The sequence below is a fragment of the Rhea pennata genome, unplaced genomic scaffold (genome assembly GCF_028389875.1).
Source record: "Rhea pennata isolate bPtePen1 unplaced genomic scaffold, bPtePen1.pri scaffold_31, whole genome shotgun sequence".
NCBI classification, from domain to species: domain Eukaryota; kingdom Metazoa; phylum Chordata; class Aves; order Rheiformes; family Rheidae; genus Rhea; species Rhea pennata.
Window position 1 is genome coordinate 4,007,240 of NW_026907678.1, and position 27,661 is coordinate 4,034,900.

The window sequence follows — 27,661 nt, forward strand, 5'->3', positions numbered from 1 at the left end:
CCAGGCAACCAGCACTGGCCTAGCATGCACTGCTTCACAAGTGACCTCACAACCACCACCACCAGCAGCAGCCAACACCCTAGCACTGCCTGCCAAGGCACAGAGGCACAAGTGACCTCACAATGCTGCCTCCAGCTCTGCCCTATCACACCCTGGGCCACAAGGCACCAGCCACAGCACCAATGGCCACACCAAAAGGCACCTCCCAAGGACAAACAGCACCTTCCCACACTGACACATGCCTGCCAGGACTTACGCAGCACTCACCTCATAGCTGCAAAGAGCAGCCAGGCAACCAGCACTGGCCTAGCATGCACTGCTTCACAAGTCACCTCACAACCACCACCACCAGCAGCAGCCAACACCCTAGCACTTCCCGACAAGGCACCGAGGCACAAGTGACCTCACAATGCTGCCTCCAGCTCTGGCCTCACACCCTGGGACACAAGGCACCAGCCACAGCACCAATGGCCACAACAAAAGGCACCTCCCAAGGACAAACAGCACCTTCCCACACTGACACATGCCTGCGACGGCCTCACGCAGCACTCACCTCACAGCTGCCAAGAGCAGCCAGGCAACCAGCACTGGCCTAGCACGCACTGCTTCACAAGTCACCTCACAACCACCACCACCAGCAGCAGCCAACACCCTAGCACTGCCCGCCAAGGCACAGAGGCACAAGTGACCTCACAATGATGCCTCCAGCTCTGCCCTATCACACCCTGGGTGACAAGGCAACAGCCACAGCACCAATGGCCACACCAAAAGGCACCTCCCAAGCACAAACAGCACCTTCCCACACTCACACATGCCTGCAACGGCCTCACGCAGCACTCACCTCACAGCTGCCAAGAGCAGCCAGGTAACCAGCACTGGCCTAGCACGCACTGCTTCACAAGTCACCTCACAACCACCACCACCAGCAGCAGCCAACACCCTAGCACTGCCTGCCAAGGCACAGAGGCACAAGTGACCTCACAATGCTGCCTCCAGCTCTGCCCTCTCACCCCCTGGGCCACAAGGCACCAGCCACAGCACCAATGGCCACACCAAAAGGCACCTCCCAAGGACAAACAGCACATTCCCACACTGACACATGCCTGCCACGGCCTCACGCAGCACTCACCTCACAGCTGCCAGAGCAGCCAGGCAACCAGCACTGGCCTAGCATGCACTGCTTCACAAGTGACCTCACAACAACCACCATCAGCAGCAGCCAACACCAGAGCACTGCCCACCAAGGCACAGAGGCACAAGTGACCTCACAATGCTGCCTCCAGCTGTTCCCTATCACACCCTGGGCGACAAGGCAGCAGCCACAGCACCAATGGCCACAACAAAAGGCACCTCCCAAGGACAAACAGCACCTTCCCACACGGACACATGCCTGCGATGGCCTCACGCAGCACTCACCTCACAGCTGCCAAGAGCAGCCAGGCAACCAGCACTGGCCTAGCACGCACTGCTTCCCAAGTGACCTCACAACCACCACCACCAGCAGCAGCCAACACCCTAGCACTGCCTGCCAAGGCACAGAGGCACAAGTGACCTCACAATGCTGCCTCCAGCTCTGCCCTCTCACCCCCTGGGCCACAAGGCACCAGCCACAGCACCAATGGCCACAACAAAAGGCACCTCCCAAGGACAAACAGCACCTTCCCACACTGACACATGCCTGCCACGGCCTCACGCAGCACTCACCTCACAGCTGCCAAGAGCAGCCAGGCAACCAGCACTGGCCTAGCACGCACTGCTTCACAAGTGACCTCACAACCACCACCAGCAACAGTAGCCAACGCCCTAGCACTGCCTGCCAAGGCACAGAGGCACAAGTGACCTCACAATGATGCCTCCAGCTCTGCCCTATCACACCCTGGGTGACAAGGCAACAGCCACAGCACCAATGGCCACACCAAAACGCACCTCCTAAGGACAAACAGCACCTTCCCACACTGACACATGCCTGCAACGGCCTCACGCAGCACTCACCTCACAGCTGCCAAGAGCAGCCAGGCAACCAGCACTGGTCCAGCACGCACTGCTTCACAAGTCACCTCACAACCACCACCACCAGCAGCAGCCAACACCCGAGCACTGCCGGCCAAGGCACAGAGGCACAAGTGACCTCACAATGCTGCCTCCAGCTAAGGCCTCTCACCCCCTGGGCCACAAGGCACCAGCCACAGCAACAATGGCCACACCAAAAGGAACCTCCCAAGGACAAACAGCACCTTCCCACACTGACACATGCCTGCGATGGCCTCACTCAGTACTCACCTCACAGCTGCCAAGAGCAGCCAGGCAACCAGCACTGGCCTAGCACGCACTGCTTCACAAGTGACCTCACAACCACAACCACCAGGAGCAGCCAACACCCTAGCACTGCCTGCCAAGGCACAGAGGCACAAGTGACCTCACAATGCTGCCTACAGCTGTTCCCTATCACACCCTGGGCCACAAGGCACCAGCCACAGCACCAATGGCCACACCAAAAGGCACCTCCCAAGGACAAACAGCACCTTCCCACACTGACACATGCCTGCGACGGCCTCACGCAGCACTCACCTCACAGCTGCCAAGAGCAGCCAGGCAACCAGCACTGGCCTAGCACGCACTGCTTCCCAAGTGACCTCACAACCACCACCACCAGCAGCAGCCAACACCCGAGCACTGCCGGCCAAGGCACAGAGGCACAAGTGACCTCACAATGCTGCCTCCAGCTAAGGCCTCTCACCCCCTGGGCCACAAGGCACCAGCCACAGCAACAATGGCCACACCAAAAGGAACCTCCCAAGGACAAACAGCACCTTCCCACACTGACACATGCCTGCGATGGCCTCACTCAGTACTCACCTCACAGCTGCCAAGAGCAGCCAGGCAACCAGCACTGGCCTAGCACGCACTGCTTCACAAGTGACCTCACAACCACAACCACCAGGAGCAGCCAACACCCTAGCACTGCCTGCCAAGGCACAGAGGCACAAGTGACCTCACAATGCTGCCTACAGCTGTTCCCTATCACACCCTGGGCCACAAGGCACCAGCCACAGCACCAATGGCCACACCAAAAGGCACCTCCCAAGGACAAACAGCACCTTCCCACACTGACACATGCCTGCGACGGCCTCACGCAGCACTCACCTCACAGCTGCCAAGAGCAGCCAGGCAACCAGCACTGGCCTAGCACGCACTGCTTCACAAGTCACCTCACAACCACCACCACCAGCAGCAGCCAACACCCGAGCACTGCCGGCCAAGGCACAGAGGCACAAGTGACCTCACAATGCTGCCTCCAGCTAAGGCCTCTCACCCCCTGGGCCACAAGGCACCAGCCACAGCACCAATGGCCACACCAAAAGGCACCTCCTAAGGACAAACAGCACCTTCCCACACTGACACATGCCTGCGATGGCCTCACTCAGTACTCACCTCACAGCTGCCAAGAGCAGCCAGGCAACCAGCACTGGCCTAGCACGCACTGCTTCACAAGTGACCTCACAACCATAACCACCAGGAGCAGCCAACACCCTAGCACTGCCTGCCAAGGCACAGAGGCACAAGTGACCTCACAATGATGCCTCCAGCTCTGCCCTATCACACCCTGGGTGACAAGGCAACAGCCACAGCACCAATGGCCACACCAAAAGGCACCTCCTAAGGACAAACAGCACCTTCCCACACTCACACATGCCTGCGACGGCCTCACGCAGCACTCACCTCACAGCTGCCAAGAGCAGCCAGGCAACCAGCACTGGCCTAGCACGCACTGCTTCACAAGTGACCTCACAACCACCACCACCAGCAGCAGCCAACACCCTAGCACTGCCTGCCAAGGCACAGAGGCACAAGTGACCTCACAATGCTGCCTCCAGCTAAGGCCTCTCACCCCCTGGGCCACAAGGCACCAGCCACAGCACCAATGGCCACACCAAAAGGCACCTCCCAAGGACAAACAGCACATTCCCACACTGACACATGCCTGCCATGGCCTCACGCAGCACTCACCTCACAGCTACCAAGAGCAGCCAGGCAACCAGCACTGGCCTAGCACGCACTGCTTCCCAAGTCACCTCACAACCACCACCACCAGCAGCAGCCAACACCCTAGCACTGCCCGACAAGGCACAGAGGCACAAGTGACCTCACAATGCTGCCTCCAGCTCTGCCCTATCACACCCTGGGCCACAAGGCAACAGCCACAGCACCAATGGCCACACCAAAAGGAACCTCCTAAGGACAAACAGCACCTTCCCACACTGACACATGCCTGCAACGGCCTCACGCAGCACTCACCTCACAGCTGCCAAGAGCAGCCAGGCAACCAGCACTGGCCTAGCACGCACTGCTTCACAAGTGACCTCACAACCACCACCACCAGCAGCAGCCAACACCCTAGCACTGCCTGCCAAGGCACAGAGGCACAAGTGACCTCACAATGCTGCCTCCAGCTCTGCCCTATCACCCCCTGGGCCACAAGGCACCAGCCACAGCACCAATGGCCACACCAAAAGGCACCTCCCAAGGACAAACAGCACATTCCCACACTGACACATGCCTGCCATGGCCTCACGCAGCACTCACCTCACAGCTGCCAAGAGCAGCCAGGCAACCAGCACTGGCCTAGCACGCACTGCTTCACAAGTCACCTCACAACCACCACCACCAGCAGCAGCCAACACCAGAGCACTGCCCACCAAGGCACAGAGGCACAAGTGACCTCACAATGCTGCCTCCAGCTCTGCCCTATCACACCCTGGGCCACAAGGCACCAGCCACAGCACCAATGGCCACACCAAAACGCACCTCCCAAGCACAAACAGCACCTTCCCACACTGACACATGCCTGCGACGGCCTCACGCAGCACTCACCTCACAGCTGCCAAGAGCAGCCAGGCAACCAGCACTGGCCTAGCATGCACTGCTTTACAAGTCACCTCACAACCACCACCACCAGCAGCAGCCAACACCCTAGCACTGCCTGCCAAGGCACAGAGGCACAAGCGACCTCACAATGCTGCCTCCAGCTCTGCCCTATCACACCCTGGGCCACAAGGCACCAGCCACAGCACCAATGGCCACAGCAAAAGGCACCTCCCAAGGACAAAGAGCACCTTCCCACACTGACACATGCCTGCGACGGCCTCACGCGGCACTCACCTCACAGCTGCCAAGAGCAGCCAGGCAACCAGCACTGGCCTAGCACGCACTGCTTCACAAGTGACCTCACAACCACCACCACCACCAGCAGCCAACACCCTAGCACTGCCCACCAAGGCAAAGAGGCACAAGTGACCTCACAATGCTGCCTCCAGCTCTGCCCTCTCACACCCTGGGCCACAAGGCACCAGCCACAGCACCAATGGCCACACCAAAAGGCACCTCCCAAGCACAAACAGCACCTTCCACACTGACACATGCCTGCGATGGCCTCACGCAGCACTCACCTCATAGCTGCCAAGAGCAGCCAGGCAACCAGCACTGGTCCAGCACGCACTGCTTCACAAGTGACCTCACAACCACCACCATCAGCAGCAGCCAACACCTGAGCACTGCCCGACAAGGCACAGAGGCACAAGTGACCTCACAATGCTGCCTCCAGCTATGGCCTCTCACCCCCTGGGCCACAAGGCACCAGCCACAGCACCAATGGCCACACCAAAAGGCACCTCCCAAGGACAAACAGCACCTTCCCACACTGACACATGCCTGCGACGGCCTCACGCAGCACTCACCTCACAGCTGCCAAGAGCAGCCAGGCAACCAGCACTGGCCTAGCACGCACTGCTTTACAAGTCACCTCACAACCACCACCACCAGCAGCAGCCAACACCCTAGCACTGCCCGCCAAGGCACAGAGGCACAAGTGACCTCACAATGCTGCCTACAGCTCTGCCCTATCACCCCCTGGGCCACAAGGCACCAGCCACAGCACCAATGGCCACACCAAAACGCACCTCCCAAGCACAAACAGCACCTTCCCACACTGACACATGCCTGCCAGGGCCTCACGCAGCACTCACCTCACAGCTGCCAAGAGCAGCCAGGCAACCAGCACTGGCCTAGCACACACTGCTTCACAAGTGACCTCACAACCACCACCATCAGCAGCAGCCAACACCAGGGCACTGCCCACCAAGGCACAGAGGCACAAGTGACCTCACAATGCTGCCTCCAGCTCTGCCCTATCACACCCTGGGCCACAAGGCACCAGCCACAGCACCAATGGCCACACCAAAAGGCACCTCCCAAGGACAAACAGCACCTTTCACACTGACACATGCCTGCGATGACCTCACGCAGCACTCACCTCACAGCTGCCAAGAGCAGCCAGGCAACCAGCACTGGTCCAGCATGCACTGCTTCACAAGTCACCTCACAACCACCGCCATCAGCAGCAGCCAACACCTGAGCACTGCCCGCCAAGGCACAGAGGCACAAGTGACCTCACAACGCTGCCTCCAGCTAAGGCCTCTAACCCCCTGGGCCACAAGGCACCAGCCACAGCACCAATGGCCACAACAAAAGGCACCTCCCAAGGACAAACAGCACCTTCCCACACTGACACATGCCTGCGATGGCCTCACGCAGCACTCACCTCACAACTGCCAAGAGCAGCCAGGCAACCAGCACTGGCCTAGCACGCACTGCTTCACAAGTGACCTCACAACCACCAAAACCACCAGCAGCCAACACCAGAGCACTGCCCACAAAGGTAAAGAGGCACAAGTGACCTCACAATGCTGCCTCCAGCTCTGCCCTCTCACCCCCGGGGCCACAAGGCACCAGCCACAGCACCAATGGCCACACCAAAAGGCACCTCCCAAGGACAAATAGAACCTTCCCACACTGACACATGCCTGCGATGGCCTCACGCAGCAATCACCTCACAGCTGCCAAGAGCAGCCAGGCAACCAGCACTGGCCTAGCACGCACTGCTTTCCAAGTGACCTCACAACCACCACCACCAGCAGCAGCCAACACCCTAGCACTGCCTGCCAAGGCACAGAGGCACAAGTGACCTCACAATGCTGCCTCCAGCTAAGGCCTCTCACCCCCGGGGCCACAAGGCACCAGCCACAGCACCAATGGCCACACCAAAAGGCACCTCCCAAGGTCAAACAGCACCTTCCCACACTGACACATGCCTGCGACGGCCTCACGCAGCACTCACCTCACAGCTGCCAAGAGCAGCCAGGCAACCAGCACTGGTCCAGCACGCACTGCTTCACAAGTGACCTCACAACCACAGCCACCAGCAGCAGCCAACACCCTAGCACTGCCTGCCAAGGCACAGAGGCACAAGTGACCTCACAATGCTGCCTCCAGCTCTGCCCTATCACACCCTGGGCCACAAGGCACCAGCCACAGCACCAATGGCCACACCAATAGGCACCTCCCAAGCACAAACAGCACCTTCCCACACTGACACATGCCTGCAACGGCCTCACGCAGCACTCACCTCACAGCTGCCAAGAGCAGCCAGGCAACCAGCACTGGCCTAGCACACACTGCTTCACAAGTGACCTCACAACCACCACCATCAGCAGCAGCCAACACCAGAGCACTGCCCACCAAGGCACAGAGGCACAAGTGACCTCACAATGCTGCCTCCAGCTATGGCCTCTCACCCCCTGGGCCACAAGGCACCAGCCACAGCACCAATGGCCACACCAAAAGGCACCTCCCAAGGACAAACAGCACCTTCCCACACTGACACATGCCTGCAATGGCCTCACGCAGCACTCACCTCACAGCTGCCAAGAGCAGCCAGGCAACCAGCACTGGTCCAGCATGAACTGCTTCACAAGTGACCTCACAACCACCGCCATCAGCAGCAGCCAACACCTGAGCACTGCCCGCCAAGGCACAGAGGCACAAGTGACCTCACAACGCTGCCTCCAGCTAAGGCCTCTCACCCACTGGGCCACAAGGCACCAGCCACAGCACCAATGGCCACACCAAAAGGCACCTCCCAAGGACAAACAGCACCTTCCCACACTCACAAATGCCTGCGACGGCCTCACGCAGCACTCACCTCACAGCTGCCAAGAGCAGCCAGGCAACCAGCACTGGCCTAGCACGCACTGCTTTACAAGTCACCTCACAACCACCACCACCAGCAGCAGCCAACACCAGAGCACTGCCCACAAAGGCAAAGAGGCACAAGTGACCTCACAATGCTGCCTCCAGCTCTGCCCTCTCACCCCCGGGTCCACAAGGCACCAGCCACAGCACCAATGGCCACACCAAAAGGCACCTCCCAAGCACAAACAGCACCTTCCCACACTGACACATGCCTGCGATGGCCTCACGCAGCACTCACCTCACAGCTGCCAAGAGCAGCCAGGCAACCAGCACTGGCCTAGCACGCACTGCTTTCCAAGTGACCTCACAACCACCACCACCAGCAGCAGCCAACACCCTAGCACTGCCTGCCAAGGCACAGAGGCACAAGTGACCTCACAATGCTGCCTCCAGCTAAGGCCTCTCACCCCCGGGGCCACAAGGCACCAGCCACAGCACCAATGGCCACACCAAAAGGCACCTCCCAAGGACAAACAGCACCTTCCCACACTGACACATGCCTGCGACGGCCTCACGCAGCACTCACCTCACAGCTGCCAAGAGCAGCCAGGCAACCAGCACTGCCCTAGCACGCACTGCTTCCCAAGTGACCTCACAACCACAACCACCAGCAGCAGCCAACACCCTAGCACTGCCTGCCAAGGCACAGAGGCACAAGTGACCTCACAATGCTGCCTACAGCTCTGCCCTATCACCCCCTGGGCCACAAGGCACCAGCCACAGCACTAATGGCCACACCAAAACGCACCTCCCAAGCACAAACAGCACCTTCCCACACTGACACATGCCTGCCAGGGCCTCACGCAGCACTCACCTCACAGCTGCCAAGAGCAGCCAGGCAACCAGCACTGGCCTAGCACACACTGCTTCACAAGTGACCTCACAACCACCACCACCACCAGCAGCCAACACCCTAGCACTGCCTGCCAAGGCACAGAGGCACAAGTGACCTCACAATGCTGCCTCCAGCTCTGCCCTATCACACCCTGGGCCACAAGGCACCAGCCACAGCACCAATGGCCACACCAAAAGGCACCTCCCAAGGACAAACAGCACCTTTCACACTGACACATGCCTGCGATGGCCTCACGCAGCACTCACCTCACAGCTGCCAAGAGCAGCCAGGCAACCAGCACTGGTCCAGCATGCACTGCTTCACAAGTGACCTCACAACCACCGCCATCAGCAGCAGACAACACCTGAGCACTGCCCGCCAAGGCACAGAGGCACAAGTGACCTCACAACGCTGCCTCCAGCTCTGCCCTCTCACCCCCTGGGCCACAAGGCACCAGCCACAGCACCAATGGCCACACCAAAAGGCACCTCCCAAGGACAAACAGCACTTTCCCACACTGACACATGCCTGCGATGGCCTCACGCAGCACTCACCTCACAGCTGCCAAGAGCAGCCAGGCAACCAGCACTGCCCTAGCACGCACTGCTTCCCAAGTGACCTCACAACCACAACCACCAGCAGCAGCCAACACCCTAGCACTGCCTGCCAAGGCACAGAGGCACAAGTGACCTCACAATGCTGCCTACAGCTCTGCCCTATCACCCCCTGGGCCACAAGGCACCAGCCACAGCACCAATGGCCACACCAAAAGGCACCTCCCAAGCACAAACAGCACCTTCCCACACTGACACATGCCTGCCAGGGCCTCACGCAGCACTCACCTCACAGCTGCCAAGAGCAGCCAGGCAACCAGCACTGGCCTAGCATGCACTGCTTCACAAGTCACCTCACAACCACCACCACCAGCAGCAGCCAACACCCTAGCACTGCCTGCCAAGGCACAGAGGCACAAGTGACCTCACAATGATGCCTCCAGCTCTGCCCTATCACACCCTGGGTGACAAGGCACTAGCCACAGCACCAATGGCCACACCAAAAGGCACCTCCCAAGGACAAACAGCACATTCCCACACTGACACATGCCTGCGATGGCCTCACGCAGCACTCACCTCACAGCTGCCAAGAGCAGCCAGGCAACCAGCACTGGCCTAGCACGCACTGCTTCACAAGTGACCTCACAACCACCACCACCACCAGCAGCCAACACCAGAGCACTGCCCACAAAGGCAAAGAGGCACAAGTGACCTCACAATGCTGCCTCCAGCTCTGCCCTCTCACCCCCGGGGCCACAAGGCACCAGCCACAGCACCAATGGCCACACCAAAAGGCACCTCCCAAGGACAAACAGCACCTTCCCACACTGACACATGCCTGCGACGGCCTCACGCAGCACTCACCTCACAGCTGCCAAGAGCAGCCAGGCAACCAGCACTGGCCTAGCACGCACTGCTTTACAAGTCACCTCACAACCACCACCACCAGCAGCAGCCAACACCCTAGCACTGCCCGCCAAGGCACAGAGGCACAAGTGACCTCACAATGCTGCCTACAGCTCTGCCCTATCACCCCCTGGTTGACAAGGCAACAGCCACAGCACCAATGGCCACACCAAAAGGCACCTCCCAAGCACAAACAGCACCTTCCCACACTGACACATGCCTGCCAGGGCCTCACGCAGCACTCACCTCACAGCTGCCAAGAGCAGCCAGGCAACCAGCACTGGCCTAGCATGCACTGCTTCACAAGTCACCTCACAACCACCACCACCAGCAGCAGCCAACACCCTAGCACTGCCTGCCAAGGCACAGAGGCACAAGTGACCTCACAATGATGCCTCCAGCTCTGCCCTATCACACCCTGGGCCACAAGGCACCAGCCACAGCACCAATGGCCACACCAAAAGGCACCTCCCAAGGACAAACAGCACCTTCCCACACTGACACATGCCTGCCATGGCCTCACGCAGCACTCACCTCACAGCTGCCAAGAGCAGCCAGGCAACCAGCACTGCCCTAGCACGCACTGCTTCACAAGTGACCTCACAACCACCACCACCACCAGTAGCCAACACCAGAGCACTGCCCACAAAGGCAAAGAGGCACAAGTGACCTCACAATGCTGCCTCCAGCTCTGCCCTCTCACCCCCGGGGCCACAAGGCACCAGCCACAGCACCAATGGCCACACCAAAAGGCACCTCCCAAGGACAAACAGCACCTTCCCACACTGACACATGCCTGCGATGGCCTCACGCAGCACTCACCTCACAGCTGCCAAGAGCAGCCAGGCAACCAGCACTGGCCTAGCACGCACTGCTTTCCAAGTGACCTCACAACCACCACCACCAGCAGCAGCCAACACCCGAGCACTGCCCAAAAAGGCACAGAGGCACAAGTGACCTCACAATGCTGCCTCCAGCTAAGGCCTCTCACCCCCGGGGCCACAAGGCACCAGCCACAGCTCAAATGGCCACACCAAAACGCACCTCCCAAGCACAAACAGCACCTTCCCACACTGACACATGCCTGCGACGGCCTCACGCAGCACTCACCTCACAGCTGCCAAGAGCAGCCAGGCAACCAGCACTGCCCTAGCACGCACTGCTTCCCAAGTGACTTCACAACCACAATCACCAGCAGCAGCCAACACCCTAGCACTGCCTGCCAAGGCACAGAGGCACAAGTGACCTCACAATGCTGCCTCCAGCTCTGCCCTATCACACCCTGGGCCACAAGGCACCAGCCACAGCACCAATGGCCACACCAAAAGGCACCTCCCAAGGACAAACAGCACCTTTCACACTGACACATGCCTGCGATGGCCTCACGCAGCACTCACCTCACAGCTGCCAAGAGCAGCCAGGCAACCAGCACTGGTCCAGCATGCACTGCTTCACAAGTGACCTCACAACCACCACCACCACCAGCAGCCAACACCTGAGCACTGCCCGCCAAGGCACAGAGGCACAAGTGACCTCACAACGCTGCCTCCAGCTCTGGCCTCTAACCCACTGGGCCACAAGGCACCAGCCACAGCACCAATGGCCACACCAAAAGGCACCTCCCAAGGACAAACAGCACCTTCCCACACTCACACATGCCTGCGACGGCCTCACGCAGCACTCACCTCACAGCTGCCAAGAGCAGCCAGGCAACCAGCACTGGCCTAGCACGCACTGCTTTCCAAGTGACCTCACAACCACCGCCATCAGCAGCAGCCAACACCTGAGCACTGCCCGCCAAGGCACAGAGGCACAAGTGACCTCACTACGCTGCCTCCAGCTAAGGCCTCTCACCCCCTGGGCCACAAGGCACCAGCCACAGCACCAATGGCCACACCAAAAGGCACCTCCCAAGGACAAACAGCACCTTCCCACACTCACACATGCCTGCGATGGCCTCACGCAGCACTCACCTCACAGCTGCCAAGAGCAGCCAGGCAACCAGAACTGCCCTAGCACGCACTGCTTCCCAAGTGACCTCACAACCACAACCACCAGCAGCAGCCAACACCCTAGCACTGCCTGCCAAGGCACAGAGGCACAAGTGACCTCACAATGCTGCCTACAGCTCTGCCCTATCACCCCCTGGGCCACAAGGCACCAGCCACAGCACCAATGGCCACACCAAAACGCACCTCCCAAGCACAAACAGCACCTTCCCACACTGACACATGCCTGCGACGGCCTCACGCAGCACTCACCTCACAGCTGCCAAGAGCAGCCAGGCAACCAGCACTGGCCTAGCATGCACTGCTTCACAAGTCACCTCACAACCACCACCACCAGCAGCAGCCAATACCCTAGCACTGCCCGCCAAGGCACAGAGGCACAAGTGACCTCACAATGATGCCTCCAACTCTGCCCTATCACACCCTGGGTGACAAGGCAACAGCCACAGCACCAATGGCCACACCAAAAGGCACCTCCCAAGGACAAACAGCACCTTCCCACACTCACACATGCCTGCGATGGCCTCACGCAGCACTCACCTCACAGCTGCCAAGAGCAGCCAGGCAACCAGCACTGGCCTAGCACGCACTGCTTCACAAGTGACCTCACAACCACCACCACCAGCAGCAGCCAACACCCGAGCACTGCCCAAAAAGGCACAGAGGCACAAGTGACCTCACAATGCTGCCTACAGCTGTTCCCTCTCACCCCAAGGGCCACAAGGCAGCAGCCACAGCACCAATGGCCACACCAAAAGGCACCTCCCAAGCACAAACAGCACCTTCCCACACTGACACATGCCTGCGACGGCCTCACGCAGCACTCACCTCACAGCTGCCAAGAGCAGCCAGGCAACAAGCACTGGCGTAGCACGCACTGCTTCCCAAGTGACCTCACAACCACCACCACCAGCAGCAGCCAACACCCTAGCACTTCCCGACAAGGCACAGAGGCACAAGTGACCTCACAATGCTGCCTCCAGCTAAGGCCTCTCACCCCCTGGGCCACAAGGCACCAGCCACAGCACCAATGGCCACACCAAAAGGCACCTCCCAAGGACAAACAGCACCTTCCCACACTGACACATGCCTGCCACGGCCTCATGCAGCACTCACCTCACAGCTGCCAAGAGCAGCCAGGCAACCAGCACTGGCCTAGCACGCACTGCTTCCCAAGTCACCTCACAACCACCACCACCAGCAGCAGCCAACACCCTAGCACTGCCTGCCAAGGCACAGAGGCACAAGTGACCTCACAACGCTGCCTCCAGCTAAGGCTTCTCACCCCCTGGGCCACAAGGCACCAGCCACAGCACCAATGGCCACAACAAAAGGCACCTCCCAAGCACAAACAGCACCTTCCCACACTGACACATGCCTGCGACGGCCTCACGCAGCACTCACCTCACAGCTGCCAAGAGCAGCCAGGCAAACAGCACTGGTCCAGCATGCACTGCTTCACAAGTGACCTTACAACCACCACCAGCAGCAGCAGCCAACACCCGAGCACTTCCCGACAAGGCACAGAGGCACAAGTGACCTCACAATGCTGCCTCCAGCTCTGCCCTCTCACCCCCTGGGCCACAAGGCACCAGCCACAGCACCAATGGCCACACCAAAAGGCACCTCCCAAGCACAAACAGCACCTTCCCACACTGACACATGCCTGCGACGGCCTCACGCAGCACTCACCTCACAGCTGCCAAGAGCAGCCAGGCAACCAGCACTGGCCTAGCACGCACTGCTTCACAAGTCACCTCACAACCACCACCACCAGCAGCAGCCAACACCCTAGCACTGCCTGCCAAGGCACAGAGGCACAAGTGACCTCACAATGCTGCCTCCAGCTCTGCCCTCTCACCCCCTGGGCCACAAGGCACCAGCCACAGCACCAATGGCCACACCAAAAGGCACCTCCCAAGGACAAACAGCACCTTCCCACACTCACACATGCCTGCGATGGCCTCACGCAGCACTCACCTCACAGCTGCCAAGAGCAGCCAGGCAAACAGCACTGGTCCAGCATGCACTGCTTCACAAGTGACCTTACAACCACCACCAGCAGCAGCAGCCAACACCCTAGCACTTCCCGACAAGGCACAGAGGCACAAGTGACCTCACAATGCTGCCTACAGCTCTGCCCTATCACCCCCTGGGCCACAAGGCACCAGCCACAGCACCAATGGCCACACCAAAAGTCACCTCCCAAGGACAAACAGCACCTTTCCACACTGACACATGCCTGCGACGGCCTCACGCAGCACTCACCTCACAGCTGCCAAGAGCAGCCAGGCAACCAGCACTGGCCTAGCACGCACTGCTTCCCAAGTGACCTCACAACCACCACCACCAGCAGCAGCCAACACCCTAGCACTGCCTGCCAAGGCACAGAGGCACAAGTGACCTCACAATGCTGCCTCCAGCTCTGCCCTCTCACCCCCTGGGCCACAAGGCACCAGCCACAGCACCAATGGCCACACCAAAAGGCACCTCCCAAGCACAAACAGCACCTTCCCACACTGACACATGATTGCGACGGCCTCACGCAGCACTCACTTCACAGCTGCCAAGAACAGCCAGGCAACCAGCACTGCCCTAGCACGCACTGCTTCACAAGTGACCTCACAACCACCACCACCAGCAGCAGCCAACACCCGAGCACTGCCTGCCAAGGCACAGAGGCACAAGTGACCTCACAATGCTGCCTACAGCTGTTCCCTATCACACCCTGGGCCACAAGGCACCACCCACAGCACCAATGGCCACACCAAAAGGCACCTCCCAAGGACAAACAGCACCTTCCCACACTCACACATGCCTGCGACGGCCTCATGCAGCACTCACCTCACAGCTGCCAAGAGCAGCCAGGCAACCAGCACTGGCCTAGCACGCACTGCTTCACAAGTGACCTCACAACCACCACCAGCAGCAGCAGCCAACACCCTAGCACTGCCTGCCAAAGCACAGAGGCACAAGTGACCTCACAGTGCTGCCTCCAGCTCTGGCCTCTCACCCCCTGGGCCACAAGGCACCAGCCACAGCACCAATGGCCACACCAAAAGGCACCTCCCAAGCACAAACAGCACCTTCCCACACTGACACATGCCTGCGACGGCCTCACGCAGCACTCACCTCACAGCTGCCAAGAGCAGCCAGGCAACCAGCACTGGCCTAGCACGCACTGCTTCACAAGTCACCTCACAACCACCACCACCAGCAGCAGCCAACACCCTAGCAATGCCTGCCAAGGCACAGAGGCACAAGTGACCTCACAATGCTGCCTACAGCTCTGCCCTATCACCCCCTGGGCCACAAGGCACCAGCCACAGCACCAATGGCCACACCAAAAGGCACCTCCCAAGGACAAACAGCACATTCCGACACTGACACATGCCTGCGACGGCCTCACGCAGCACTCACCTCACAGCTGCCAGAGCAGCCAGGCAAACAGCACTGGCTTAGCACGCACTGCTTCACAAGTGACCTCACAACCACCACCATCAGCAGCAGCCAACACCAGAGCACTGCCCACCAAGGCACAGAGGCACAAGTGACCTCACAATGCTGCCTCCAGCTCTGCCCTATCACACCCTGGGCCACAAGGCACCAGCCACAGCACCAATGGCCACACCAAAAGGCACCTCCCAAGGACAAACAGCACCTTCCCACACTGACACATGCCTGCGATGGCCTCACGCAGCACTCACCTCACAGCTGCCAAGAGCAGCCAGGCAACCAGCACTGGTCCAGCACGCACTGCTTCACAAGTCACCTCACAACCACCACCACCAGCAGCAGCCAACACCCTAGCACTGCCTGTAAAAGCACATAGGCACAAGTGACCTCACAATGCTGCCTCCAGCTAAGGCCTCTCACCCCCTGGGCCACAAGGCACCAGCCACAGCACCAATGGCCACACCAAAAGGCACCTCCCAAGGACAAAAAGCACCTTCCCACACTGACACATGCCTGCGACGGCCTCACGCAGCACTCACCTCACAGCTGCCAAGAGCAGCCAGGCAACCAGCACTGGCCTAGCACGCACTGCTTCACAAGTGACCTCACAACCACCACCACCAGCAGCAGCCAACACCCTAGCACTGCCTGCCAAGGCACAGAGGCACAAGTGACCTCACAATGCTGCCTCCAGCTCTGCCCTCTCACCCCCTGGGCCACAAGGCACCAGCCACAGCACCAATGGCCACACCAAAAGGCACCTCCCAAGGACAAACAGCACTTTCCCACACTTACACATGCCTGCCACGGCCTCACGCAGCACTCACCTCTCAGCTGCCAGAGCAGCCAGGCAACCAGCACTGGCCTAGCACGCACTGCTTCACAAGTGACCTCACAACCACCACCATCAGCAGCAGCCAACACCAGAGCACTGCCCACCAAGGCACAGAGGCACAAGTGACCTCACAATGCTGCCTCCAGCTCTGCCCTATCACACACTGGGCCACAAGCCACCAACCACAGCACCAATGGCCACACCAAAAGGCACCTCCCAAGGACAAACAGCACCTTCCCACACTGACACATACCTGCGATGGCCTCACGCAGCACTCACCTCACAGCTGCCAAGAGCAGCCAGGCAACCAGCACTGGTCCAGCACGCACTGCTTCACAAGTGACCTTACAACCAACACCACCAGCAGCAGCCAACAAACTAGCACTGCCCGACAAGGCACAGAGGCACAAGTGACCTCACAATGCTGCCTACAGCTGTTCCCTATCACACCCTGGGCCACAAGGCACCAGCCACAGCACCAATGGCCATACCAAAAGGCACCTCCCAAGGACAAACAGCACCTTTCCACACTGACACATGCCTGCGATGGCCTCACGCAGCACTCACCTCACAGCTGCCAAGAGCAGCCAGGCAACCAGCACTGGCCTAGCACGCACTGCTTCACAAGTCACCTCACAACCACCACCACCAGCAGCAGCCAACACCCTAGCACTGCCTGCCAAGGCACAGAGGCACAAGTGACCTCACAATGCTGCCTCCAGCTCTGCCCTCTCACCCCCTGGGCCACAAGGCACCAGCCACAGCACCAATGGCCACACCAAAAGGCACCTCCCAAGGTCAAACAGCACCTTCCCACACTCACACATGATTGCGACGGCCTCACGCAGCACTCACTTCACAGCTGCCAAGAACAGCCAGGCAACCAGCACTGGCCTAGCACGCACTGCTTCACAAGTGACCTCACAACCACCACCAGCAGCAGCAGCCAACACCCTAGCACTGCCTGCCAAGGCACAGAGGCACAAGTGACCTCACAGTGCTGCCTACAGCTGTTCCCTATCACACCCTGGGCCACAAGGCACCAGCCACAGCACCAATGGCCACACCAAAAGGCACCTCCCAAGGACAAACAGCACCTTTCCACACTGACACATGCCTGCAACGGCCTCACGCAGCACTCACCTCACAGCTGCCAAGAGCAGCCAGGCAACCAGCACTGGCCTAGCACGCCCTGCTTCACAAGTCACCTCACAACCACCACCACCAGCAGCAGCCAACACCCTAGCACTGCCTGCCAAGGCACAGAGGCACAAGTGACCTCACGATGCTGCCTCCAGCTCTGCCCTCTCACCCCCTGGGCCACAAGGCACCAGCCACAGCACCAATGGCCACACCAAAACGCACCTCCCAAATACAAACAGCACCTTCCCACACTCACACATGCCTGCGACGGCCTCACGCAGCACTCACCTCACAGCTGCCAAGAGCAGCCAGGCAACCAGCACTGGCCTAGCATGCACTGCTTCACAAGTCACCTCACAACCACCACCACCACCAGCAGCCAACACCCTAGCACTGCCTGCCAAAGCACAGAGGCACAAGTGACCTCACAATGCTGCCTCCAGCTAAGGCCTCTCACCCCCTGGGCCACAAGGCACCAGCCACAGCACCAATGGCCACACCAAAAGGCACCTCCCAAGGACAAACAGCACCTTCGCACACTGACACATGCCTGCGATGGCCTCACGCAGCACTCACCTCACAGCTGCCAAGAGCAGCCAGGCAACCAGCACTGGTCCAGCACGCACTGCTTCACTAGTGACCTTACAACCACCACCACCAGCAGCAGCCAACACCCTAGCACTGCCTGCAAAGGCACAGAGGCACAAGTGACCTCACAATGCTGCCTCCAGCTCTGCCCTCTCACCCCCTGGGCCACAAGGCACCAGCCACAGCACCAATGGCCACACCAAAAGGCACCTCCCAAGGACAAACAGCACCTTCCCACACTGACACATGACTGCGACGGCCTCACGCAGCACTCACCTCACAGCTGCCAAGAGCAGCCAGGCAACCAGCACTGGTCCAGCACGCACTGCTTCACAAGTGACCTTACAACCACCACCACCAGCAGCAGCCAACACCCTAGCACTGCCCGACAAGGCACAGAGGCACAAGTGACCTCACAATGCTGCCTACAGCTGTTCCCTATCACACCCTGGGCAACAAGGCACCAGCCACAGCACCAATGGCCAAACCAAAAGGCACCTCCCAAGCACAAACAGCACCTTTCCACACTGACACATGCCTGTGACGGCCTCACGCAGCACTCACCTCACAGCTGCCAAGAGCAGCCAGGCAACCAGCACTGGCCTAGCACGCACTGCTTCACAAGTGACCTCACAACCACCACCACCAGCAGCAGCCAACACCCTAGCACTGCCTGCCAAGGCACAGAGGCACAAGTGACCTCACAATGCTGCCTCCAGCTCTGCCCTCTCACCCCCTGGGCCACAAGGCACCAGCCACAGCACCAATGGCCACACCAAAAGGCACCTCCCAAGCACAAACAGCACCTTCCCACACTGACACATGCCTGCGACGGCCTCACGCAGCACTCACCTCACAGCTGCCAAGAGCAGCCAGGCAACCAGCACTGGCCTAGCACGCACTGCTTCCCAAGTCACCTCACAACCACCACCACCAGCAGCAGCCAACACCCTAGCACTGCCTGCCAAGGCACAGAGGCACAAGTGACCTCACAATGCTGCCTCCAGCTAAGGCCTCTCACCCCCTGGGCCACAAGGCACCAGCCACAGCACCAATGGCCACACCAAAAGGCACCTCCCAAGGACAAACAGCACCTTCCCACACTGACACATGCCTGCCAGGGCCTCGCACAGCACTCACTTCACAGCTGCCAAGAGCAGCCAGGCAACCAGCACTGGCCTAGCATGCACTGCTTCACTAGTCACCTCACAACCACCACCACCAGCAGCAGCCAACACCCTAGCACTGCCTGCCAAGGCACAGAGGCACAAGTGACCTCACAATGCTGCCTCCAGCTCTGCCCTCTCACCCCCTGGGCCACAAGGCACCAGCCACAGCACCAATGGCCACACCAAAAGGCACCTCCCAAGCGCAAACAGCACCTTCCCACACTGACACATGCCTGCGACGGCCTCACGCAGCACTCACCTCACAGCTGCCAAGAGCAGCCAGGCAACCAGCACTGGCCTAGCACGCACTGCTTCACAAGTGACCTCACAACCACCACCACCAGCAGCAGCCAACACCCTAGCACTGCCTGCCAAGGCACAGAGGCACAAGTGACCTCACAATGCTGCCTCCAGCTCTGCCCTCTCACCCCCTGGGCCACAAGGCACCAGCCACAGCACCAATGGCCACACCAAAAGGCACCTCCCAAGGTCAAACAGCACCTTCCCACACTGACACATGATTGCGATGGCCTCACGCAGCACTCACCTCACAGCTGCCAAGAGCAGCCAGGCAACCAGCACTGGCCTAGCACGCACTGCTTCACAAGTGACCTCACAACCACCACCACCAGCAGCAGCCAACACCCTAGCACTGCCTGCCAAGGCACAGAGGCACAAGTGACCTCACAATGCTGCCTACAGCTGTTCCCTATCACCCCCTGGGCCACAAGGCACCAGCCACAGCACCAATGGCCACACCAAAAGGCACCTCCAAGCACAAACAGCACCTTCCCACACTCACACATGCCTGCAACGGCCTCACGCAGCACTAACCTCACAGCTGCCAAGAGCAGCCAGGCAACCAGCACTGGCCTAGCATGCACTGCTTCACAAGTCACCTCACAACCACCACCACCAGCAGCAGCCAACACCCTAGCACTGCCTGCCAAAGCACAGAGGCACAAGTGACCTCACAATGCTGCCTCCAGCTAAGGCCTCTCACCCCCTGGGCCACAAGGCACCAGCCACAGCACCAATGGCCACACCAAAAGGCACCTCCCAAGCACAAACAGCACCTTCCCACACTGACACATGCCTGCGACGGCCTCACGCAGCACTCACCTCACAGCTGCCAAGAGCAGCCAGGCAACCAGCACTGGCCTAGCACGCACTGCTTCACAAGTCACCTCACAACCACCACCACCAGCAGCAGCCAACACCCTAGCACTGCCTGCCAAGGCACAGAGGCACAAGTGACCTCACAATGCTGCCTCCAGCTCTGCCCTCTCACCCCCTGGGCCACAAGGCACCAGCCACAGCACCAATGGCCACACCAAAAGGCACCTCCCAAGGACAAACAGCACCTTCCCACACTGACACATGCCTGCGATGGCCTCACGCAGCACTCACCTCACAGCTGCCAAGAGCAGCCAGGCAACCAGCACTGGTCCAGCACGCACTGCTTCACAAGTGACCTTACAACCACCACCACCAGCAGCAGCCAACACCCTAGCACTGCCCGACAAGGCACAGAGGCACAAGTGACCTCACAATGCTGCCTCCAGCTCTGCCCTATCACACCCTGGGCAACAAGGCACCAGCCACAGCACCAATGGCCACACCAAAAGGCACCTCCCAAGGACAAACAGCACCTTTCCACACTGACACATGCCTGCGACGGCCTCACGCAGCACTCACCTCACAGATGCCAAGAGCAGCCAGGCAACCAGCACTGCTCCAGCATGCACTGCTTCACAAGTGACCTCACAACCACCGCCATCAGCAGCAGCCAACACCTGAGCACTGCCTGCCAAGGCACAGAGGCACAAGTGACCTCACAATGCTGCCTCCAGCTAAGGCCTCTCACCCCCTGGGCCACAAGACACCAGCCACAGCACCAATGGCCACAACAAAAGGCACCTCCCAAGGACAAACAGCACCTTCCCACACTCACACATGCCTGCGATGGCCTCACGCAGCACTCACCTCACAGCTGCCAAGAGCAGCCAGGCAACCAGCACTGGCCTAGCACGCACTGCTTCCCAAGTGACCTCACAACCACAACCACCAGCAGCAGCCAACACCAGAGCACTGCCCACCAAGGCAAAGAGGCACAAGTGACCTCACAATGCTGCCTCCAGCTAAGGCCTATCACACCCTGGGCCACAAGGCACCAGCCACAGCACCAATGGCCACAACAAAAGGCACCTCCCAAGGACAAACAGCACCTTCCACACTGACACATGCCTGCGATGGCCTCACGCAGCACTCACCTCACAGTTGCCAAGAGCAGCCAGGCAACCAGCACTGCTCCAGCATGCACTGCTTCACAAGTGACCTCACAACCACCGCCATCAGCAGCAGCCAACACCTGAGCACTGCCCGCCAAGGCACAGAGGCACAAGTGACCTCACAACGCTGCCTCCAGCTAAGGCCTCTCACCCCCTGGGCCACAAGGCACCAGCCACAGCACCAATGGCCACACCAAAACGCACCTCCCAAGGACAAACAGCACCTTCCCACACTCACACATGCCTGCGACGGCCTCACGCAGCACTCACCTCACAGCTGCCAAGAGCAGCCATGAACCAGTACTGGCCTAGCACGCACTGCTTTACAAGTCACCTCACAACCACCACCACCAGCAGCAGCCAACACCCTAGCACTGCCTGCCAAGGCACAGAGGCACAAGTGACCTCACAATGCTGCCTACAGCTAAGGCCTCTCACCCCCTGGGCCACAAGGCACCAGCCACAGCACCAATGGCCACACCAAAAGGCACCTCCCAAGGACAAACAGCACCTTCCCACACTGACACATGCCTGCCAGGGCCTCACACAGCACTCACCTCACAGCTGCCAAGAGCAGCCAGGCAACCAGCACTGGCCTAGCATGCACTGCTTCACTAGTCACCTCACAACCACCACCACCAGCAGCAGCCAACACCCTAGCACTGCCCAAAAAGGCACAGAGGCACAAGTGACCTCACAATGATGCCTCCAGCTCTGCCCTATCACACCCTGGGTGACAAGGCAACAGCCACAGCACCAATGGCCACACCAAAAGGCACCTCCCAAGGACAAACAGCACCTTTCACACTGACACATGCCTGCGATGGCCTCACGCAGCACTCACCTCACAGCTGCCAAGAGCAGCCAGGCAACCAGCACTGGTCCAGCATGCACTGCTTCACAAGTGACCTCACAACCACCGCCATCAGCAGCAGCCAACACCTGAGCACTGCCCGCCAAGGCACAGAGGCACAAGTGACCTCACAACGCTGCCTCCAGCTAAGGCCTCTCACCCCCTGGGCCACAAGGCACCATCCACAGCACCAATGGCCACACCAAAAGGCACCTCCCAAGGACAAACAGCACCTTCCCACACTGACACATGCCTGCGACGGCCTCACGCAGCACTCACCTCACAGCTGCCAAGAGCAGCCAGGCAACCAGCACTGGCCTAGCACGCACTGCTTTACAAGTCACCTCACAACCACCACCACCAGCAGCAGCCAACACCCTAGCACTGCCCGCCAAGGCACAGAGGCACAAGTGACCTCACAATGCTGCCTCCAGCTCTGCCCTCTCACCCCCTGGGCCACAAGGCACCAGCCACAGCACCAATGGCCACACCAAAAGGCACCTCCCAAGGACAAACAGCACCTTCCCACACTCACACATGCCTGCCAGGGCCTCACACAGCACTCACCTCACAGCTGCCAAGAGCAGCCAGGCAACCAGCACTGGCCTAGCATGCACTGCTTCACTAGTCACCTCACAACCACCACCACCAGCAGCAGCCAACACCCTAGCACTGCCTGCCAAGGCACAGAGGCACAAGTGACCTCACAATGATGCCTCCACCTCTGCCCTATCACACCCTGGGTGACAAGGCAACAGCCACAGCACCAATGGCCACACCTAAAGGCACCTCCCAAGGACAAACAGCACATTCCCACACTGACACATGCCTGCCAGGGCCTCACGCAGCACTCACCTCACAGCTGCCAAGAGCAGCCAGGCAAACAGCACTGGCCTAGCACGCACTGCTTCACAAGTGACCTCACAACCACCACGATCAGCAGCAGCCAACACCAGAGCAGTGCCCACCAAGGCAAAGAGGCACAAGTGACCTCACAATGCTGCCTACAGCTCTGCCCTATCACACCCTGGGCCACAAGGCACCAGCCACAGCACCAATGGCCACACCAAAAGGCACCTCCCAAGGACAAACAGCACCTTCCACACTGACACATGCCTGCGATGGCCTCACGCAGCACTCACCTCACAGCTGCCAAGAGCAGCCAGGCAACCAGCACTGCTCCAGCATGCACTGCTTCACAAGTGACCTCACAACCACCGCCATCAGCAGCAGCCAACACCTGAGCACTGCCCGCCAAGGCACAGAGGCACAAGTGACCTCACAACGCTGCTTCCAGCTATGGCCTCTCACCCCCTGGGCCACAAGGCACCAGCCACAGCACCAATGGCCACACCAAAAGGCACCTCCCAAGGACAAACAGCACCTTCCCACACTCACACATGCCTGCGACGGCCTCACGCAGCACTCACCTCACAGCTGCCAAGAGCAGCCAGGCAACCAGCACTGGTCCAGCACGCACTGCTTCCCAAGTGACCTCACAACCACCACCACCAGCAGCAGCCAACACCTAGCACTGCCCACCAAGGCACAGAGGCACAAGTGACCTCACAACGCTGCCTCCAGCTAAGGCCTCTCACCCCCTGGGCCACAAGACACCAGCCACAGCACCAATGGCCACACCAAAAGGCACCTCCCAAGGACAAACAGCACCTTCCCACACTGACACATGCCTGCCAGGGCCTCACACAGCACTCACCTCACAGCTGCCAAGAGCAGCCAGGCAACCAGCACTGGCCTAGCATGCACTGCTTCACTAGTCACCTCACAACCACCACCACCAGCAGCAGCCAACACCCTAGCACTGCCCAAAAAGGCACAGAGGCACAAGTGACCTCACAATGATGCCTCCAGCTCTGCCCTATCACACCCTGGGTGACAAGGCAACAGCCACAGCACCAATGGCCACACCAAAAGGCACCTCCCAAGGACAAACAGCACCTTTCACACTGACACATGCCTGCGATGGCCTCACGCAGCACTCACCTCACAGCTGCCAAGAGCAGCCAGGCAACCAGCACTGGTCCAGCATGCACTGCTTCACAAGTGACCTCACAACCACCGCCATCAGCAGCAGCCAACACCTGAGCACTGCCCGCCAAGGCACAGAGGCACAAGTGACCTCACAACGCTGCCTCCAGCTAAGGCCTCTCACCCCCTGGGCCACAAGGCACCATCCACAGCACCAATGGCCACACCAAAAGGCACCTCCCAAGGACAAACAGCACCTTCCCACACTGACACATGCCTGCGACGGCCTCACGCAGCACTCACCTCACAGCTGCCAAGAGCAGCCAGGCAACCAGCACTGGCCTAGCACGCACTGCTTTACAAGTCACCTCACAACCACCACCACCAGCAGCAGCCAACACCCTAGCACTGCCCGCCAAGGCACAGAGGCACAAGTGACCTCACAATGCTGCCTCCAGCTCTGCCCTCTCACCCCCTGGGCCACAAGGCACCAGCCACAGCACCAATGGCCACACCAAAAGGCACCTCCCAAGGACAAACAGCACCTTCCCACACTCACACATGCCTGCCAGGGCCTCACACAGCACTCACCTCACAGCTGCCAAGAGCAGCCAGGCAACCAGCACTGGCCTAGCATGCACTGCTTCACTAGTCACCTCACAACCACCACCACCAGCAGCAGCCAACACCCTAGCACTGCCTGCCAAGGCACAGAGGCACAAGTGACCTCACAATGATGCCTCCACCTCTGCCCTATCACACCCTGGGTGACAAGGCAACAGCCACAGCACCAATGGCCACACCTAAAGGCACCTCCCAAGGACAAACAGCACATTCCCACACTGACACATGCCTGCCAGGGCCTCACGCAGCACTCACCTCACAGCTGCCAAGAGCAGCCAGGCAAACAGCACTGGCCTAGCACGCACTGCTTCACAAGTGACCTCACAACCACCACGATCAGCAGCAGCCAACACCAGAGCAGTGCCCACCAAGGCAAAGAGGCACAAGTGACCTCACAATGCTGCCTACAGCTCTGCCCTATCACACCCTGGGCCACAAGGCACCAGCCACAGCACCAATGGCCACACCAAAAGGCACCTCCCAAGGACAAACAGCACCTTCCACACTGACACATGCCTGCGATGGCCTCACGCAGCACTCACCTCACAGCTGCCAAGAGCAGCCAGGCAACCAGCACTGCTCCAGCATGCACTGCTTCACAAGTGACCTCACAACCACCGCCATCAGCAGCAGCCAACACCTGAGCACTGCCCGCCAAGGCACAGAGGCACAAGTGACCTCACAACGCTGCTTCCAGCTAAGGCCTCTCACCCCCTGGGCCACAAGGCACCAGCCACAGCACCAATGGCCACACCAAAAGGCACCTCCCAAGGACAAACAGCACCTTCCCACACTCACACATGCCTGCGACGGCCTCACGCAGCACTCACCTCACAGCTGCCAAGAGCAGCCAGGCAACCAGCACTGGTCCAGCACGCACTGCTTCCCAAGTGACCTCACAACCACCACCACCAGCAGCAGCCAACACCTAGCACTGCCCACCAAGGCACAGAGGCACAAGTGACCTCACAACGCTGCCTCCAGCTAAGGCCTCTCACCCCCTGGGCCACAAGACACCAGCCACAGCACCAATGGCCACAACAAAAGGCACCTCCCAAGGACAAACAGCACCTTCCCACACTGACACATGCCTGCGATGGCCTCACGCAGCACTCACCTCACAGCTGCCAAGAGCAGCCAGGCAACCAGCACTGGCCTAGCACGCACTGCTTCACAAGTGACCTCACAACCACCACCACCAGCAGCAGCCAACACCCTAGCACTGCCTGCCAAGGCACAGAGGCACAAGTGACCTCACAATGCTGCCTACAGCTTTTCCCGCTCACCCCCTGGGCCACAAGGCACCAGCCACAGCACCAATGGCCACACCAAAAGGCACCTCCCAAGCACAAACAGCACCTTCCCACACTGACACATGCCTACCAGGGCCTCACGCAGCACTCACCTCACAGCTGCCAAGAGCAGCCAGGCAACCAGCACTGGCCTAGCACGCACTGCTTCACAAGTGACCTCACAACCACCACCACCAGCAGCAGCCAACACCCTAGCACTGCCTGCCAAGGCACAGAGGCACAAGTGACCTCACAATGCTGCCTCCAGCTCTGCCCTCTCACCCCCTGAGCCACAAGGCACCAGCCACAGCACCAATGGCCACACCAAAAGGCACCTCCCAAGGACAAACAGCACCTTCCCACACTGACACATGCCTGCGATGGCCTCACGCAGCACTCACCTCACAGCTGCCAAGAGCAGCCAGGCAACCAGCACTGGCCTAGCACGCAGTGCTTCACAAGTGACCTCACAACCACCACCACCAGCAGCAGCCAACACCCTAGCACTGCCCGCCAAGGCACAGAGGCACAAGTGACCTCACAACGCTGCCTCCAGCTAAGGCCTCTCACCCCCTGGGCCACAAGGCACCAGCCACAGCACCAATGGCCACACCAAAAGGCACCTCCCAAGGACAAACAGCACCTTCCCACACTGACACATGCCTGCGACGGCCTCACGCAGCACTCACCTCACAGCTGCCAAGAGCAGCCAGGCAACCAGCACTGGCCTAGCACGCACTGCTTCACAAGTCACCCCACAACCACCGCCATCAGCAGCAGCCAACACCCTAGCACTGCCCGCCAAGGCACAGAGGCACAAGTGACCTCACAACGCTGCCTCCAGCTAAGGCCTCTCACCCCCTGGGCCACAAGGCACCAGCCACAGCACCAATGGCCACACCAAAAGGCACCTCCCAAGGACAAACAGCACCTTAACACACTGACACATGCCTGCGACGGCCTCACGCAGCACTCACCTCACAGCTGCCAAGAGCAGCCAGGCAACCAGCACTGGCCTAGCACGCACTG